General features: G+C 40.4%; 1 protein-coding gene across 1 annotated transcript in view; it reads left to right on the top strand.

Moving 5' to 3' along the window:
- Positions 1 to 5,144: 5,144 nt before the first annotated feature.
- Positions 5,145 to 14,217, top strand: part of LOC6579541 (BMP-binding endothelial regulator protein) — a 31,397-nt gene continuing 22,324 nt past the window's right edge. The window contains exon 1 of the mRNA XM_002005399.4: positions 5,145 to 6,482. The gene's annotated coding sequence lies outside the window, so the exon portion shown is untranslated. The remainder of the gene's footprint in view (positions 6,483 to 14,217) is intronic.

Raw genomic sequence — 14,217 nt, forward strand, 5'->3', positions numbered from 1 at the left:
GACGCAGACTCCATGCAGACGGTAATCAACGCAGATGACGGCGACGGCGCAGCTCAAGATAGGGGTCCCGTAAAGGGGGTAATACGAATCGCGTATTGCAAGTTCGAGCTGCGATTTCGATTGCGCATGCTGTTTGCTGTTTGCTGTTTGCAGTATGCTGTATGCTTTGTACGTTCTGTGGGCCTTTCATCTGATTGGCATTTCCGAAATAATCAGCAGCATTGCATCGACAACGGCACGAAATGAAGAAAACAACAAAAACAAGGCTGGAAATGCGTCGCTTGTTCGATTTAATTGCCATGGCCAATGTTTGGGGTCGCGTGTAATTCAATGCCTTTTAATTAGGCACTCAATTAAAGGCAGATTCGCAACTTCGCGATGAAAGTCAAAAGGCAATAAATAAAGCGCATCGCGTCACATGCAAAACATGCACAGCAAACAGTTTGCGAGTCAGTGAATCTCCAACTGTAGCATATTGCTCATACGCGCTGTGGCTGGCTGACTTATATGTTTGCTTGTGTACATTGGTAGTTATATTGTTGTTTACCCAGCCACGCCACCACGCCCACACGCCCGCACTCCCCGCTCAGTCTGCTTTCTCCCAATGCCATTATGTTTGCCTCCAGCCGCAGCTGTCTGCGTCTCAGCGTGTGTCCAGTTTCAATTAGCCAAGCTGACAGCCCGTTGCAAGACTTTTCATATAATGTGTTGTCCTTGTTGTTGCTGCTCTAGCTGACTTTATAGTTGTTGTTGCTGTTATTGCTGCCGATGCTGCTGTTGTTGTCGTCGCACACACATCTATGTAATTACAGCATGCGACTTTTGCCGCCTGTGTAAACAACGCGACGCTTTGATCTCCGTCTGACAGGCAGTCGGCAGTCGCAGTTGGCGCTACTTAGCTAGCAGTTGAACTGAATGAATAGGAATAGGAGTAGCTAGCCAGCCAGCCAGCCAGTCAGCCAGCCAGCCAGCTAGTGGTTGCCTTTGTGTTGTGTCAAGTGCCGTCCCAATCCCAATAATGGTATCGCTTACTTCTGGCCAAGCTGCTTCAACTGCTCAACTGCAGGCAAATGAACTTTGCCGATGGCCATTAGAAATTTGAGCAGCTTGTTTGTGGCTTTCTTCTATGGATACCCTGTAATAGCAAACTGCTTAACAGGGTATCATATTTTGTATGTATATGAATTATGCATGTCATAGTCGAATAGGTTGACAACTTTCGAGTAGGCTGACAAGCTGAGGCGTTTAAGTCATGTTTGACTTTCTCTTTTGCTCCGTTTGCAATCTTATCTGTATCAAGCAAATGAAAAAAAAGTCCTGTCATATTTTCACACCTCGCTTGATCTATTTATAGTTAGGTTTGTCATTTAAAGTATATTTAAAATAATTTATCATTTATCATATTGCCAACAACAACTTTAGTTACTATACAGGTAAATCGAGATCCAGCAACATGGATTTCCTTAGAGCTCAAAAACTAGCAGTGCCAACTAATACAAACTCATATACCTTAATAATATATTTTCTTGTTAAAAATTAATCATACTTAAATAATAAGATGATATATAATTTGTGTAATAAGATGATTCAAAACTAAAGTCGGAGGCTGTTCTTAAGGTATTTCCGAGTCGTGCATATCTCCCAAAGCCCTCCTATTCTACACCTGCCTCTTTTTTCTTGTCTACAACGCACGAGGCTTCCAGCTCATGGAAAATGCCCAAAGAGCAACGCAGTTCGAACTGAGAACTCTGAGTTTAAAGTTTAGTGGATGCTCCGTATCTATTTTGCTTGGGATTAGGCCACAGCTCAGGTGACGCTATAAAACAGTTAAAAATGCAAAGCGCAAGCAGAAAGCACAAATTGCTCAGCACACACACACACACACAGCAGATACTACGTAAAGTACGGCAAATAATGGCTAATTGCAAATATTTGCAGTTATCAAAATAGAATCGAAAACTGTTTTATATATAGACGCCAGAGCTGCAGGAAAAAGATTGGAGAGTTGAGCTCCACATGGACGTAGGTAGGCGTGGCTAAGGTGGAAGGCAGAGAGGCTGCTGGCATTGCGCTGCTTGTGCTATTTGCATAGCGCTTAGAAGCTCAACGGCTAATTACGCTCAAGTGGCGTGGAAAATTGTGGGTCGAAACGCTTTCCCTCCAGACCCCAAGCCCCAGCTGCTGCGGCTGCTGCTGGCAATGACGTTTATGCCAAATTGCTTTTAAAGTTGTTTACAATAACAGTTAACTCTATACAAATATAAGTAATTTAATGAAGCGCAATTATTGAATTTACAAAGTAAATCATAGACTGCGTCAGGGTCTGCCACATGATGCCACAGCTGCGGCCTGTTAGCTGTGAGCCGAGCGCTAAGAGCTGAGAGCTGGGGCTGGGGAGGGGCTGTGGTTGCATGCATGCGAGGCAGCGGCATTTGCAAATTGTTAGCTGGTTGCAAGTTCTCATAAATAATGGCAGCCTCTTGTGACAAAATGTGCGCCTGGGAAAACGAAAACCGAAACCAACTTCGATTCGCAGCGTGGCGATGCGGCTATGCGGCGACGCGGCAACTGGCAACTGTTGAGGCTAACAACAGCATTCGTGATAACTGCGCAAAGTTTTTCCTTGCTTAGCTCTAGCCTGGCCGGGTCTATGCCTATGTCTAGCTAATCTTATACAATGAGTGCATAAATCATCTCCTGCTGCCCCCTCCTCCGCCCACCTGCCTGGTGACTGCATTTTCCATGGCATTTGATTACATTGAATGTGCTTTTCCTCAGCTCCAGCTTCAGCTCACAGCTCACAGCTCTCAGCTCACAGCTCGCAGCTCAGAGCATAAATGTCAAATGCTTACCAATTTGATTTGGCGTTTGGCTAAGTATAAATTATACCTGGCAAAAAGAAGGAAAAAAAAAACAGATAAAACACCTGACTACCTCCGCCCCCATATGCCCGCACTGCGCGCCTTCAACGCCTGCTCAGCTCTATCTAGTCAAAAGTTGTCTTTAATTTGCGTTTAAGCCAACAATTTACCAACTTAAGTGTTATTATCGCATTTGAAACAAATGCCATAAAAGATTTGTGGCTTTTGAACAAGTGCGGCTAAGTGCTAGTTGCTGTATTTAACTGTAAAATGCAGCTGTTTGTTGCTGCTGCTGCTGCTGCTGTTCATGTTCATGTTGCAGTTGCTGTTGTTGTAATGCATGTGCTGTTGCATTTAGTTAATGCATTATTCCAAATGTCTATGCCTTGTAAATGACATTTGCAATTTGTTTGGGTCACTTTAATGTGGAAATGTTGTAGACATTTCTTCTTCTTCTTTTTTTTTAGTCAAGTGGGTTTAAATATGACTTACTTGAAATATTTATAAGACAATTGGAAGCCAGGTCTTAGCTGTTGATCTGCCTGATTATATAGCTTTCATTTCATTTCCACACAATATTCATTCACACTCAAAGTAAACGAATTTCGATTTTATTGCCTGCAAATGAACTATATTGACTCATTTCTTAAGACTTATATTCGCATAGATTAAAACCAACAAAGTTTATTACCTATTACACTTCAAACATGTTTCAATATATTCTTACTTTATGCTTTCTGATACAAAATTTTACCATAATTTATATTAAATTCTACACAAGCAGAAATCTGTTTAATTTCCTGGTAAACTTGTGCGATTTATTTTTTTTTCATTTGCAAACAATTCCCCTGGGTTCCCCGAGTTTCTGAACTGACGCTATTAGAACTTACCTAATGGATCATAATGATATCTTTATAGATAGGTAAACTTCAATTGGCCTTGCATACTTTGCATTCCATTCATAAAATAAAAGTGATGCCGCCGCTGCTCGTGATTATTGGGTTAGGTATTCCGAATGGTATTTCCTTCGACAATTGCAATATCAGAGCAAACAGAACAATGTTCGAGGCATATTAAAATGCCAGTTGACAAACTCTAATTTGCAGCGCAGAATTCTGGGAAGCGTCTGAAATTGAGAATAGAGATAACATTATTAGCCAGCATTGTTTGAGGAGGGCGTTCCGGCGGACGGCGGGCAGGCGGGCAGGCAGGCATATGCGAGGGCTGTCAAATGAGCCATTCACCTGTGTGCCACAGAGCACCTGTTTAACAAGGTGTTCATTTCACATTGTTGTGCACTTTGTTGGAATGCTGGAAATCATATTCCAATTGCTGATTGCAGCACCAACAAAATATATCAAGCAAGCAGGCAATTCGAGCAGCACCAAATCAACGCAGCGGACTTTGAACACCTACCGAAAAAGGAAAACAAATACAAGCAACATCGAATGGCTGAAATAACCAAAAGAACAGAAATTCCATTGAAGCTAAGATATTATATTATTGAAAGGTACCCTAAGTGGAGCTAATACATGGCTGAGCTGAAAATAAGGCATCGATTTAGCATTTATAACTAACTAGCTAGAGGTAATATTAAACGTTCTTTAAAGTAAATAACATTGAAGTGTTTCATGTTGTAAATAATATATATTAAATGCATAATGTAATAATTGTAAATAATATATATTAAATCACACAAAAATTCTATAAAAGTAGTTCACGGCGGAGCATTTCAGGCCAGTGTAGAAAGTCACTCTTAAGAGCCGAATTCGAGGTTTGATTTGAAAACAATCTCAAAAAAGTTAAGTACAACAAATATATTATTAGAGGACAAAGAGTGGATTATTATATTATTTATATTTTTTGTATATATAATTTTTTACACATTATTTAGTATATTTGCTATGACAATTTTTATCTACATCAAAATATTACTTAGTAAAAAATAGTAATTAATCCTAAAACTTAGCGCTAAATTGGCATCACATTATGGCTAATACATGCTGTTTCTATGGCATCTATAGTTCAACTTGACCTCAAGCCAATTGCCTGGCGCTAGTTAAAGATTCGAGCCCCCTAAAACCGAAGAAAAACCAATCCGCAGCGACTGTTGCTGTTAACAACAACAACAACAATAACAACAACAATAGCAACAGCAACAGCAACAATAACAAGAAGAAGGCGCACGACTCGTGCACGACTCGTTTCGTTTTGTTTTCGAACTCTTGTCGTTGCTCTGCTCTCGCCGCAGTCGTTAGTCGTTCGTGGTTCGCCTGCGATTCGTGCATTCAGTTCTCGTTTAACAGCGCCGGCGAACGGTCAGAGAATAGCGGAAAGAAAAGCGCCGAAGCCGTTTGCAGCTGAGCTAAGAAAACTGCCTGCGCAGCCAGGAAAAGTTTTTCCCGTGTTGTTGAAAAATTACGCGCGCTCGCCTGCGTCGCACATCGATCATTTGATGAAAGGAAAATTTATATGAAATCCAATTGAATTATCAGATAAAGAAAATAGAAAACAAAACAGAATAAATATCATACAAATATTGAGAGAAATAAAGACAGACAAAGAGAGACGAGAGAAGTCTACCCCCCGCGCTGCCTTGCAACAGCTTGAGCCAAGCTTTGTTATCGCGTGTTTTCAATGTGTGTATATTATAATATTATTAAATATAATATAAAAAAACAGAAACAAAATTAATACCAAAATAAATGTATTACAAATCTGAAATGTGCAACATTTAGTGAGCGAAATTTGTTGTTTTGAAATACGCTTCAAACAAGCCTCAAGCTAAACAAAATAAACACAAGAACAAATTGGCGCGCAATTGGCAATTGCAGCCGCTGCGCCCAGCGTTGCGTTTTACATAAATTGCATTCGCATTTGCATTTGAGTTAAGGCATAAACAATAAACAAATACAAGCAAGTAATAGACAATAAATTAACTAGCGCGCGCGCAGCTAAGCCAAGCGCAGCGCAGCTCAGCTCAACGCAAGTTCAGCTGCGGCACAACGTGGCGTATGCGTAATTTGTATTTAAACATCCTCCGGAACTGACTTTTGAGCCTGTGCAGGTGTCTCTTTTGAAGTGTGTGTGTGGCACGTGGCGTCTTGGCTATTAATTATTGACCGTAAACAGAAAATTTGCGAAAATTTGTTATTTAAAGTGCGACCGAGGCAACAGAAATTGAAATTGAAATTGAAATAGAAGCCAAGCAGTCAGTCGCTGGTGGACAGACGACGGACAGGCGTGTGGAGCAGTTGAGCCGTTGAGCAGCCGCACAAAGCAATTGAAAAATGCGATTCATATCGACAACAATAACACAAAAAGAGCAACAGCTAGTAGACAACGACGACTCCGCCTCCAGCAGCAGCACCACCATCGCATCCTCCGACACCACCGCCCGCTGCTGCTCCGGCTGCTGTTGCTGCTGCTCCTCGGTCCGGCAACATGTCAAGCATAATTAATTTTCGATTCTGCCTGCGCCGCCGCCAATTTCAGCCCGTCTCCATCTCCGTCATCGCCGTCGCCGTCGCCAACGCCGCCGCCACCTCGTCTACGTTCCTGCAATTGTACTGAAAGTCAAGTCGATTGCCTCCCGCCGCCAGCTGGAAGTCGATTCTACGGGTAAACTTTACCTCTTTACTTTTCTTTTGTAATTAATCTTTTTTTTTTTTTGTTTTTTGATGCCTTGCTGTTGTTATTGTTATTGTTGCGCTGTTGTTGTTATTGCCTGACAATAAGTACGTGTAGAGCGCGATTTTGTTTTATTATAATGAGAACATATAAACGTTTTGCTATCTGCCCGCCGCGTGCACCCTGCCCCGCCCAGCTGCCCTGCCCGCTGCCGTCGCCTCTTTACTTGTTTCAACATTTTGCGAAAATTGTTTAATTGTTTGAATACTATTATCACATTTTACGAGAGACGCAGAGACAGACAAAGCGGGAGCGTAATAGAGAGAGAGAAAGAGAAAGAGAGAGAGAGAGACACTGTTTCTCTGAACACTTGTTCTGGTGTCTCTCACGTACAGCCTATCTCTGAATGTCGCCGTCCTATCCCCATCTAGCCCCCACTCTGCGCACAGTTGTAGAATTTTATGAATGTACGTCGTGTAGTCACAATTGTGAAATGAGTGAATCGAGCTGGAATCAAAGCAGCAAGCACTCTTATTATTATTCAAACACTCAAACATATGTTTGCCTTTTACCTACTCAAAGCAATTAACAAATCTGCATAGCAATTTGTACACCTAATTTACAAAGCGGAAATTTACAGTTGAGCTTGTATTTGTTTGTCGTCTTGGGTCTGTTGAAATTGTCACATTTGCAGCCAGTTAAGCGTAACGTTGAAATCGTTTCTAAATGACACTAAAGTGAAGATTTATAGCAGGAAAAAGTTAAGCTGAAAGCTTTAATATAGAAGTAAATTTGAATTTATGAATGAAAATCGTAATTTGTGCAAAAGACGCATTAGTAATACATATAAACCATAAGCTTTCAATATGTGCCCTTATATGGCGCTCTTATTCATTCATTTAACGGTGATAGATAATGTTTAATAGTTTAGTGTGTCACAATCAACAATCAAACGAATGAAGGAGACTACAAAGGCAGATACGGAATTACTCAAAATGAGCGAGACAGATATAAAGACAAATTAGTAGAAATACGTAGTTAAATATGTATTATTATATATATTATTATTAAAAATCATCGAAGCATACATTAAAAACCTTTAAATCAGCCACCTTAAGCACCTAATCTAATAATTCTATTCTAGAAAATTAAATATATAGTGTTGAATTAAAGATTTGCCGGAACTAAATGTTATTTGAAAAATTTCAAATCATCTGTGGGAATTTCCTAATTTTCCACGATTACTTAGCAGCGAATTGAGTATATAAAGACATTGAAAACGGGCCTTAGAGACCTTAGAGAGAGAGAGCGTATAGCATGTGCCTCAGCTTCTTCATTTCATGCTGATTCAGCGTTTAATATTAAAATAATTTATGGGCCAACACAGATCTTAGAGCGAATTCCTTTTATCTTCAGCACAGATCTTGGAATTGATTCATTTTCAAATGATTCGTATAATTTGGCTAGTGTGTATCTTAAAAATTCACACAATTCGTTCAATGGTGCAAAGTTCCAACTGTAATCGAATTGATAATTGATGTTTGTAGAGTCACTTTATTACGCATGGAATTTGATAGCAACCGAGTCATAATTCAACACAACTAGTGTACTAGCTAGTACTAGCTATTGCGCAAACCGACTAAATACCTCGCTAATAGATGGTATCTGTCATTTGAATTTCACAATTACAACGTATTCATCGCTATAGCTCAATCACAGTCCCATTGTATTGTATGAGTAGCCAGCCTATGAATCATATTGTTTATCTCATTAGTAACGATGTGTCAAATTTAGCATGCCCCACATATGTGTACACATCTACTTACTATCTACAACTATATCTCTCATTAATGAGCAAAGATCACGTTTCAAATGCAATTACAATGGCTTGGCCAACACTACTCAATAAATGTTACTTATTTAATAGCAAGAAAATATGAGAGAAAAAAACATACGATAACAATTTCCGGCTGCTCGCGAGTTTTATTAAAATGTTGCACTAAAACTTGAGGAATTACAATGCATTCATTAAAGACAACAAAGTACCAGAGAATTACAGAGAGAAGAAAATGACATCAAGACAAACAAATGCAATAAAAAAAACTGAAAGAAATGTTGGTAATAACTGCGTACGCAGTTACCAGTAATATCTCAAAACTGGGCAGAGTGAGGGATGGGACTTGGTATGTGGATTGGCGACTGGGAACTGAGAGCTCGACATCAGGCACTGGGTACTGGGTACTGGATACTGTGGCCTGCGGGGGTTTAACATGGCTTATGGAGTAAATATGAATGCAGACATTTGCTGGCATATCTGGCCAGAACAGACACTCTTTATAAATATATATATATATATATAGGTGTATATATGGAGGCCACATTGGCTGGCTGGACAGTAGGCAGAGTTGGATGACAGTCAGCCGAGCTTAGACGACAACGACAATTGGACAGGCTCTCTGGGCCTAGGTGTTGCTTTTTATTGTTGCTCATGTTGTTGTAGTTGTAGTTGTAGTTGTAGTTGCTGTTCGCTTTATGGTAAAAATGCAACCATACCTGTTTAGCCAACACACACGCACACTCACACAACAACCCAACTCGTTTGCTCAGTTGCAGGCGCAACATTGCAACTGCAACTGCAACTGCATTTCAGATCTCAGCACTCTAACAATGAAAGGAGTATTTGCAATTTGTCGAAATACGGCTAATAAGTATTTAGGGCGAGTAAAGGCAGAAAATCTATGAGTTAAATTGACTGAATAAATATTGAATTTTAATATAAAGATATGAATCTGAAGGACTAAGCCGAGCTATATAGGAAAGTTCGCATATATTTGTGTATATTTGTATAAATATTTATTTTATAAAATTTCCCAGAGCATTCCTAAATGCCTTCATATATAATACGAGATTTATCTATTATTGAATATTAGCTTAAGCGTTGCATTGGGTTCGTATTAATTTGGCTTATGCTTATCTTATACCTGCACAGAACTCTAATCCTTAAAACTGTATCCCAACTATACAGACTAGTATAGGTATTACTACATACGAATAAGCATTAGTTGTTTCAGCAGTCCATTCCCTAAGCTTTTCATCCAAATTGCAGGGTATTCGACTGCTGACCAATTCATGTTTTATCATACATTCATGTTTTTGTTGTTGTTTTGTTGCGGCTTTTTTTCGGTGCACGCACCTGTCCCAGCATAGACATGATCAGAGACAGGCGGTCTGCAGGTGTTTTGTTTGCTTTGGTCTAGTTTGCAGTCGCTGCTCAGACGAGTTGGAACTCGGACTCGGATTCGGAATGAAACTGGGACTGGGACTGGGTCTGGGACTGGGATCGCCTGTCGCTGTATGTGTCGGCCAGGTACGCGTCTCGCTGTATCGCAGAGCCGGGTCCTCAGCATAATAATAATCCGGCAATTAAAATATGATCGCATAATAACTCGGCACTCGTGTGTCTTCCTATGATTTATGGCGCTTCTTTTAGCTTTTGGCTTATTTATAGACTCGGCCAGTCGCTCTCTTGGGGTAATTGTGTTGTTGCTGTTGTTGTTGCTGTTACTGTTGCTGGTGCTGCTGTTGTTGTTGACTACTTTTTTTACGCATACTTTTGCATTCGCTTAAAGGTAAATTGCTGTCGCCAAGCGGCAAGCGCCAGACAGCGAAACGCGTTCGCCTGGGCCGGCTTGGCTCGTTTGACTGGCAAAACCCAAAGACAAGAGCCAAAGCCAAAGCCAACAGAGCTCCTCAGCTAAACAGCAGCAGCAGCAACAACAACAACAACAACAACAACAGCAGCAGTCATACAAATAAAAACAAAAACAGTGCAAAACGTAGCACAACATTTGATACGCCCCGGCTCGACAAGCTCGCTGCAGCACGTCGGGGTCGGCGGGTGGAGCTGTTGCTTCTAATAAATAATTTTAAATGCTGACTACAAAAATCCCAAATGAATGGCCCAATGAATGGCTGGCTAGCTGGCTGACTGGACAGACTGACTGACTGACTGACGGGCAACGGCCAGGCGCAAGCCGAAGTGTGTAACCCAATAGCCAAAGGCGCGCTCTTAATTGACTGCGTGGGATGCGAACGTGGACGTGAACGTGGCTGCTGTTGTGGATCGCTGCACAGCTGGTAGCTGCGGGCCATTGCCTGATGGCTGTTGGCTGTTGGCTGCTAGCTGTTAGCTGGAGCTGTTGACTGCCAACTCTGCTGACTATTGCCTTCAAGCAGTTTACTGTAATTGCTAGCTTGTAGCTGTTAGTTGTTAGTTTGTAGCCGCCAAGTGTTTGAGGCAACTGGGCCAAGTGGCAGTTGCCACCACTTGCTCGTCCCCCCAGCAGCGGCCGCACATTTTGGGGGTAGCTCGCAGCCGACAACAGCCTAATGACGTCAGCTTTGTCGCCATATGTCTATATGCCTCAACTAAGCACACATACGCACAGCACAGCCGCCATGCGTCATCCACGCAGGTTATCGACGACGACGACGACGACGGCGGCGGCGGCGGCGGCAGCGTCTGTGTCTGCACTGCAATTTCACCATGCCCCCACTCAGACGCTGTCTGCGTCATGTACAGCATACATGCTCTTACACGTACAGTTACACTCCCACACAAACACACACACGCACACACACACACTTAGCACACACGGCATTCTGGTGATAATTTCGCCATGACACGCAAAACTGAACCAATTTGTTTGCATTCCCCCTTTTTATTGTATTCTCGTTGCTGTTGTTGTTGTTTTGATTGTTGCAATCCAAAACACAAACTAATTAATATTTACAAAAACAATAGCACAAGCCAATGAAAATTCCGCCATCGCTTTAGATAAGCCTATAAATAGCCCGAGAAAAGTAATTTTGTGGCAGACTGTGCGGCGTGCTGCATTTAACGCAATAGACATGAAGCCTATGAGTGTATGCGTGTGTGTGTGAGTGTAATATACTTGTATGGGTGCACTTTTATCTAAAAAACTTTGCGACGCTAGGCTATGCCCACGTAATAGAGTAGTTTGTGCGCAGCCTGGGCTTGATAAAGCCTTTCATGCTTAATTAGCTGTGAGCACTTTTTATGCATAATTAATTACTTATTAATTACTTGATTGTTATTGTAGCTAACCAAGTAATTATGGCATTTAATCAAGTTCGAAGCAGAAGCTAAAAGAAAGTACTTGATTTGCGTCAACTTCATGGCTTTATGCAAGGCTTTATAACTTTGATAGAATAATTCTACTTGAATGCAGAAGTTGCTCAGATTAGTGCAACATATGGTTAACATGGAATTCGAATCCACATTGAATCACTTGACAACTCTAATTCGAGCCTAGATGAGTAAAAATATAATTTTCCTATATATAGAAGAATTATTATTTGTTCCTTAATCAATGAGTAACTCAGTGTTGGTCAATTGCTTCAGTGGTCAGCATGTGACAGTTCAATACATTCAGATATACAAAATATATGGCCAAAATATGTATCAAATTTGTCTCCATATATATGCAGATCTGTATATAAATATATATTTTTATAGGGCATACTGATGCGCACATAGATACATAATTTAGTATGTTTATGGCTGGAGCCGGCAGTAACATCAGCAGCAGCACCAGCAGCAGCAGCAGCAGCAACGACAGCATATTTGATATTAACATCTGATTATCACAAATTTTACTTCCATTTTGATGTTTTAGTTTTATAAGTTTCATCAATTTTGCATAAGAAATACATAAATGCCCATTAATACATTTACATATAAATAACGCGACAGTTGCCAATGAAACAACTAAAAGCCTCAACAACAACTACAACTACAACAACACCAACAACAACAATGTCAGCAAACGAGCCTAAGTTTAAGACATTTTTACAGTCCGTCAGCATCTGATAATCTGATCATTGTCTCATCATTATAATTTGTTAGCCCCACTAATGGCAGCCCCAGCAAGCGAAAGCGAATTGCTTCGAGAGTTTCCCAAGAGACATTTCCAGCATTTCCAGTGATTTATATTTGAAAGATCTTTGCAAAGGGGTGACTTATGGAGAATGTTCAGCTCGTAGATGCCCAGCATATGTTGTTGTCATAAATCTGTGAGCATGGCAGATAAAAATGTTATAGTGGGAGCTAGTTCCGTAAGAATATGCCTGTAAATAACCCTTCATCCTTACCTTAACCCCACCTAGAACTAATTTTGTCAGCAACTCTGTCGTGTGTCTGCTCACTTTGATTCCAGACAGGCGTAATGTTATGGAGATCACTAATATTTTTTAGAAGAAAGAGAAGAGATAGAAGCTCTTGGATATATACATACTCATAACTATTTCTAAATCTTACATTTCTTCAATTGCAAGAGATTCCATATTTGAGTTTCTTACGTTTTACGCTCACAATATCAGCGACTCCAAACAGCTAAAATGCTCGCAAAATAATAATTAAAATTGAAAATTAAAGCGCATATATAATTAAAATTGTTTGCATATATTGAGTATTATTTAGCTTTCTGTTATTGAATGCCAAATGTGGCTGACATTGTCGGCTCGGGCACTGAGAATGGGTTAGTAAATAAATAATTGAATAAATATTGTAAACAAATGTTCTTGTTTGCAACGCACATGAGTTTGCTCTTCGTTGTTGTTGTTGTCGCTGCAACAAATGAGCTTGTCAAGTTAAATGGCACACACAACATGCAGTCCGTGCCTGTGTGTGTGTGTGTGTGTGTGTATTTGCGTCAGTTGCCGCCATTTTGTCTGGCGCGCTGCTGCAATGGCAGCCAGTAAATAACAAGACAACATGCGCTGCACACAAGGCACCACGCGGCGTATTAGTAATCTTAATCAAGCTTGACTAACAGCAATTGCTACTACAGTAACGAGCCAAGATAAATGCTTATTTACAAGAAGCACAAATACTCCATACTTACATACATCGCTCTCACCATGCCAAGCATGGCTAACTTTTCTTGACATCAAATTAAATTGCTGACCATTTGGCCACTGAGCGTAAACAAACTTTATGGCTGCATAAAGCTGAACGAAACTGGGAATTTACATTGAAGCTAAATAGAAGATATAAATTATCCAAGTACTAAATGTTTACCTGCAAAGAGAGAGCATTCATTATATTAATTAACTACTTATCAAGCTCTCAATTGAGCACGCTTGAAGTTGATTATTATTAAATTGAATTGAATCATCTATTGAAGTATTCATAAAACAATAATATAAAAGAAATACATGAGCAACTCTACATCTAAAGGCATTCTTATATAAGCAGAACTAAATAGAAAATTGATTTTTGAGCTAAATTTTAGATCATAATAAGGTTATTTATTCTAGGAAATTTGGAGCGCACACATGATTCAGTTAACAGATTTCAGTTATTGTAATACACACAATTAACACGTCCATGCCGATGATGATGTTGACTATTATGATGATGATACTCAAATATACAACAACAACAACAACAAAAGAAGAGATAAGTAAAAAAGTAGACAAACTCGGTGGCAGGTTCAACGTCACGTTGAGCAAACTGCCCTCGAGCTGCGAGCTGCGAGATGCAGTTGCAGTTGCAGCAAAAACAACAATAACAACAACAACAACAACAACAATTGCTATAACAACTGCAACACGTTTTCACATGGAGCCTCAAAGTGGTCTCCGGTCGTGTGGTTGTCACAGAGCCGGTCACTTGTCTGGCTCTCGGTCTGCTATCTGCTAC

This window comes from Drosophila mojavensis, unplaced genomic scaffold (assembly GCF_018153725.1).
Source record: "Drosophila mojavensis isolate 15081-1352.22 unplaced genomic scaffold, ASM1815372v1 contig_80, whole genome shotgun sequence".
NCBI classification, from domain to species: domain Eukaryota; kingdom Metazoa; phylum Arthropoda; class Insecta; order Diptera; family Drosophilidae; genus Drosophila; species Drosophila mojavensis.